Here is a 5,946-nt window from a genome sequence, read left to right as displayed (position 1 = left end):
CTCACAGACAATATTGCAGAATGTCTATACTACTTCTGATTTACACCAGTATGCACAAGAACTCTAGTTAACCCACAGTACCACCAGCATTTGTTATCTATTTTCTTATTGTGATCAACAATCCTTATGTGGATGAGATATTATCTCTTTGTTGTTTGCGTTAGCCCTTAAATGACCTAGTCTCAAAACTAAATCTAAAGAGGGTTGAGTATATGGATCATTAGCCAGTTTGAGGATATCTATCTATCTATCTATATCTATCTATGTATCTATCTATGTATCTATCTATCTGTATATATCTTAGAAGGTTGAGATCTGAGATATATATCTTAGGAGGCTGAGATCTGAGCATTGTTCAAAACCTAGGAAGGAAAGTCTCTGAGACTCTTATCTCTAACTCCTAATAAAAAATGGAACTAGAGCTTTGTCTTCAATGGTAGGGCACTAACCTTGAGCACAAATAGTCAGTGACAGCATCCAAGTCCTAGTTACAGCCCCAGAGCTAGCACAAGATAAATATAGAAAAAAGAGATAAGATGATGATGGGTGATTGCTAACTATTCTTCCTAGAGACACACTCAATATACGCTCTATATTCTCACACCTAATTCTAGACAAAACTGCTATGAAAGTGAGTGCGATGGAAAAGTAGTTTTGATTTCATCAAGAGTGCTGAGGCCATACTGAGGGTAATGCAGATCCATAGACTGTAGAAGTAGAAGTCCTAAGGAACTCACCGTGGGCACTGAAGCCTGAGAACATTCCATGCATGGACACCTCTAAATCAGTACAGAAACCAGCAAAAGAATCAGCAGAAAATAGACAATGCATACATAAGAGCCCACAATGACTTAATGAAACATACACATACACATACAGTATACATAGACACACATATTTATTATATATGTATTATTAATCCATCAGGAATAATAATATTGCATCATTTACAGAGAAATGGATGGAGCTAGAAAAAATTCATGTTGAGTTAAATCAGCCTGAGAGAGATGGAGTGAATGACTTATCAAATATATGGAAGTTACATTTAAAATATAAACATATATTACAGCACACACAGGAGTATATACACAGTCAAACTGAAAAAGCCTGGTTTTCATGGTTTAACTCCTTGAACACATTTAATAGTTCAACGATGTGAATACTAGGAAGCTGAAACCTGGCTGGTCTGAGCCAGGGTACAATCTAAGGGGAGGAGCAGTCATGTGGAGAGAGGAATGTCCAGTGAATGAAGTCACATCATTCACTGAGAGTGGAACCAGGAAGATGGAGAAGAATCATGGGAATTGGACAGATAAGAGAGATAGAATGAAGGATGGGGTAGCTGATCAAATGCATCACATACAAAGAGGGTCAGGTTTCATGAAAACTCCTTTTTACAACTATTTGAACATAATGAAAACGATTGTAACTATTGTCAATGAAATCCAAGGGGCCAGGAATACTTGAATGAGATCAAACAGAATAAAATAGGCAGCTACATAATATTAAGAAGACAATTTATGACACAAAGAATGACTCAAGAGATGCAATCTGGAAAAATTTAACTGGGAGTTTGAAAAGTTAAGAGAACAACAGATCAAATAAAAGAAAATACTTGGTTGAAAACCCTACGGGTAGGGAAGATCAAGTGAGAGAGAGAAAATCAAGACTAGAAGACAAGAGGGATGAGTTCACATTTTCACTGACAAAAGAGAAGCACAGAGAGACAGTCTCAATAGAAACAATTGGAAAACAGTTCTGGACACTGTTAATAATCCAACAGGAGGGTTAGAGGAATCCCAAGACACAATCACACTAAATACACCTCTTCCACAAACCTTAAAGCCAGGGTGGGGATTTAAGGAAATAATGACTACTTTGAGGTATAATGCTGGCCTCTGTAAAGAAAAATTTGTCATTGCTCCTCTTGTCTCACAGGGCTTATAACAAGGGCAATCTGCTGAGAATGAGTTTGTTGCAAGCTTGAAAACAGTCATAGCTCAGGGAATCTTGGGATAGCTTTTAACAGTGTTTGGGTGAAATATAAACAGAAGAGTTGGTGGTGGACAGGGAGAAAGCCTGACATGGACCTACAGTGAAGTTTCAGTGGCTCAAGTAGTGAAGAGGGCAGTGGTCAGAAGCCCTAAGTCATGGTCTAGCCAAGCACTGAGCCTGTGGCTGGCAGAGTGTGTGTACTGCGGGAGAGGAAAGTCAGAGGGCTGAGTAGAGTGGACTTATCTTCAAGTCTTATGACACATGTACAGAACTCAAGTATTTGTCATAATGGTAGAATAGAAAAGTGATAATGAATACAGGCCAAGAGAAGATTTTCACAAATAGGTGAAAGTGATCTGTGGCAAAGCCACCCAGTCATTTGGTTCTAATCTTACTTTGTCACCATGTGCTCATTCCTTAGGGGGAAAAAAAACCGTGTTTTTATAATATTCAGACTACTTGGTCTCAAAGATTGTTCATATCATTGTAAGAGGAAAAGGTCATGTGGGATCCTCATTTCACCAGAAGGAAGACGAAAAAAAGAAGGGGCATCTATTTCTCAGTGTACAAAAAGATGCATCAAAACTACTGAGCTTCTTTTATGCAGAAGAAGGTGGTGTGATACTTTTTTCATTTAGAGCTATGTAGGTCACTCAAACTCTAAAGGTTATAAATGCATACTTTTCTGAACTCTATTAATTATTAACTGAAGGCATATTTATTGGAATGTTACTGATTAAGAACAAAATCAATTTTTTGTATACTTTTCATTTCTTTTTTCATTGTGAAAATACTGTACAGAGGGGTTACAATTACATGGGCAAGATAATGAGTACATTTCTTATCAAGCATTGTTGCCTCCTCCTTTGTTTCCCCTTCCCCTTCCTTCCCATCTTCCCCCACCCCCTCCACCCACTCCTCCCCCCCACAAAAAATCTTCTCACAATCCGAGGGCTTTCTATTAATCGTGCTAGCTATGTCTTTTTCATGCAGAAGCTCTGCAACTACATGCAATCCCATTTGTCCAGCCTTTCTTTGACTTGTTGTGTTTCTAGGTCTCTATTAAGAAAATTTCAGCCTGCACCAAGGAGACCTAGGGTTTCTCCTAGTCCATCCTGTAATGTTTTCAGAGTGTCTGCTTTGACTCCGAGGTCTTTGATCCATTTGGAGTTGATTCTGGTGCAGGGTGATATATAAGGATCTAGCTTTAGTTTTCTACAAGTAGTTAACCAATTTTGCCAGCACCATTTACTGAAGAGGCTGTCTTTCTTCTATTAGATGGCTATAGGTCTGTAGGTTCATTTCTGGGTTTTCAATTTTATTCCATTGGTCCTGAGGTCTGCCAGTACCAAGCTGTTTTGATTACTATGGCTTTATAGTAGAGTTTGAAATTTAGTATTGATATTCCTCCAGCACTGCTCTTTCTTTTGAGGATCGTTTTTCCTATTCGGGGTATTTTATTGTTCCATATGAATTTTTGGATTGTCTCTTCTATTTCCTTAAAGAATGAGGTTGGAATTTTGATAGGTATCGCATTGAATTTGTAGATAGCCTTGGGAAGTATTGCCATTTTCACGATGTTGATCTTTCCAATCCAGGAGCATGGGAGTTTTTGCCACTTTCTAAGTTCTGTTCTGATTTCCCTTTTCAAGTTTTTAAAGTTTTCATCATAGAGGTTCTTCACTTCTTTGGTTAAGTTAATTCTTAGGTATTTTTTGGGGGGGCTATTACGAATGGAATTGCTTTTGTAATTTCAGCCACACTTTTCTCATTGTTGGCATACAGAAAAGCCATTTATTTTTGAGAGTTAATTTTATACCCTGCTACTTTGCCAAAGTTTTGAATCAGCTTGAGTAATTTGGGAGTGGAGTCTATGGGATTCTTTAAATACAAGATCATGTTATCTGCAAAGAGGGAGAGTTTTACTTCTAATTTGCCTATTTGGGTCCCCATTATGTTTGTATCTTGTCAAAAGCAATTATTTTTCGTAAACACAATTGAATTGAATGTCTTCCTCTGGAGGAAAGGTATGTAGATGTCATAGCTAATGTAAGACAGAAATAGAATCTAAGGAAATGTGTGTTTTAGGCTCAGTTCAACTAACTGGTATTTATGACTTTCACCAATGTCCTCAATATCTAATATTCCGTTTCTAAGCACTAAAAGGGAACAATTTAATGGCAAGCAAGGAAAAATGAGAAAAAAATGGTTATATAAGATATCAAAATCCCTATATACCAGGCTGAAACAATGATAGGCAACTGGATTTTAACAAGTCTTAATTTTTCATACAAAGGAAGAAAAGAGGCCAAGTATAGTGGCTCAGGCCTGTAATCCTATTAGGGGCACCTGCCATTTAGGAAGCAAAGATTCAGAGGACTGTAATGAGCCAACTTGAGCAAATAGCAAAACCCTACCTCAGGCATGGGGGTGTGTGCTTGTAGTTTCAGCTTGGGGGAGGGCTAAGTAGGAAGATTATGATAGCTTTAGTGAGCATAAATATAAAATTCTATTTTTTGAATAAATAACTAAAGCAAAGATGGAGGTGTGTCTTAAGTGTTATAGTACCTTGCACTTGTAAGTGTAAGGCCTGAGTTTCAATCTCAGTACCACCAAAAATTAAAATTAAAACTATCTGCTCTAGTCGATTTAGAACAAATATGATATCCTTATAAACATGCCTTTAGTTATGCATTACTTTCCAAACATTATATGTTAATTTAGTTGTATTTGAGTCTTTCAGTTTTGCATACTGTGGTTGTATTTTACTTGAGTTTTGATATCCTTATGATCCATGATGACTCAATTATGTCCACATAATTCAGTGACTATTACTCTTTATACTGTCCCTTCTTTACTGTGTATTATTTATTGGCATCAATGAGTTATATAAGAGGCTTTCATGTTGACATGTTGATTTATGCAAACATTGTATCTTGTTTAATTTTCCTTTCCTTAAAAAGAGACCAAAATCAGCATAATAGCTTTTCTGGTTGTGAATGAAAAGCAGAAATGCTGTCATTTCTCCTACTGCACCACTAAATCACATGACGAAGGCTTTTACCTCAGTTATACTGAGCAAGTTTCAATGCTGCAGTGGTGGCAAGAGAATTCCAGGACTGTTCTTCAGGAAGCCATGGTGTATGGCAATGGCCATGAGACATCTCCTTGAAACCCTAGCTCTTCCACCTATGAGCCACGTGGCATCCACAGTTCTGACTCCTGATCCTCCCTTACCTCACTAGAAGAAGAAAAATAATAATGAGCTTTCCATTTTTCTGTTGTATAATGGTTAAGGACCTGCAACTTTTGGTCAGTACTCAATATATATTTGGCTTTTCAAAATGCACGACTGATGCTAAGAAATAAAAATGGACAAGTCTACCAACTTCTTGAAGAGTCACAGTAGTGACAACACATCTGGAAGTGTTGAATAGAGCAAAAAACAAGTTTAAATACACATTTCCTGGAAAATACATGAACTTCCCAAACTTCCCAACTTGTCACTAATCTGAGAATCAAGAAAAATACTCTTTATTTGACTTATGTAATTGTAACCCCTCTGTACATCTACCTTAGAATAGCAACAAAATTTTTTTTTAAATGAATACCATGTTTGAATAATGTTCAAGTTGTTGACTTTAATACTTCTCAACCATAGCTGAACATTGAAAGAAGGCAGGTTTGAATTTTAACTAGCCATATTTGATCACTAACAAGTACAACCAAATCACAATTGCCTCTGTGCCCTCTGGAAAGAGGGACATGTGTACAGGTCATTCTACTTTTACCTCTACCATCAGGACAAATTCAAATCAGAAGAGAGATTAAAGTAAACTTCTATCTAATTCATGACTAAAGCATTAAAGAGGCACAACTACAGTCTCAGGGAGCATTATAAAAGGTCTGCCCTGCAAGCTCACAGTACTCTCAGAAGAAGAGAAGGCCTCA

This window comes from Dipodomys merriami, unplaced genomic scaffold (genome assembly GCF_024711535.1).
Source record: "Dipodomys merriami isolate MVZ:Mamm:240054 unplaced genomic scaffold, mDipMer1.0.p SCAF_249, whole genome shotgun sequence".
Lineage (NCBI taxonomy): Eukaryota > Metazoa > Chordata > Mammalia > Rodentia > Heteromyidae > Dipodomys > Dipodomys merriami.
Note: the sequence above shows the minus strand (reverse complement) of the source record.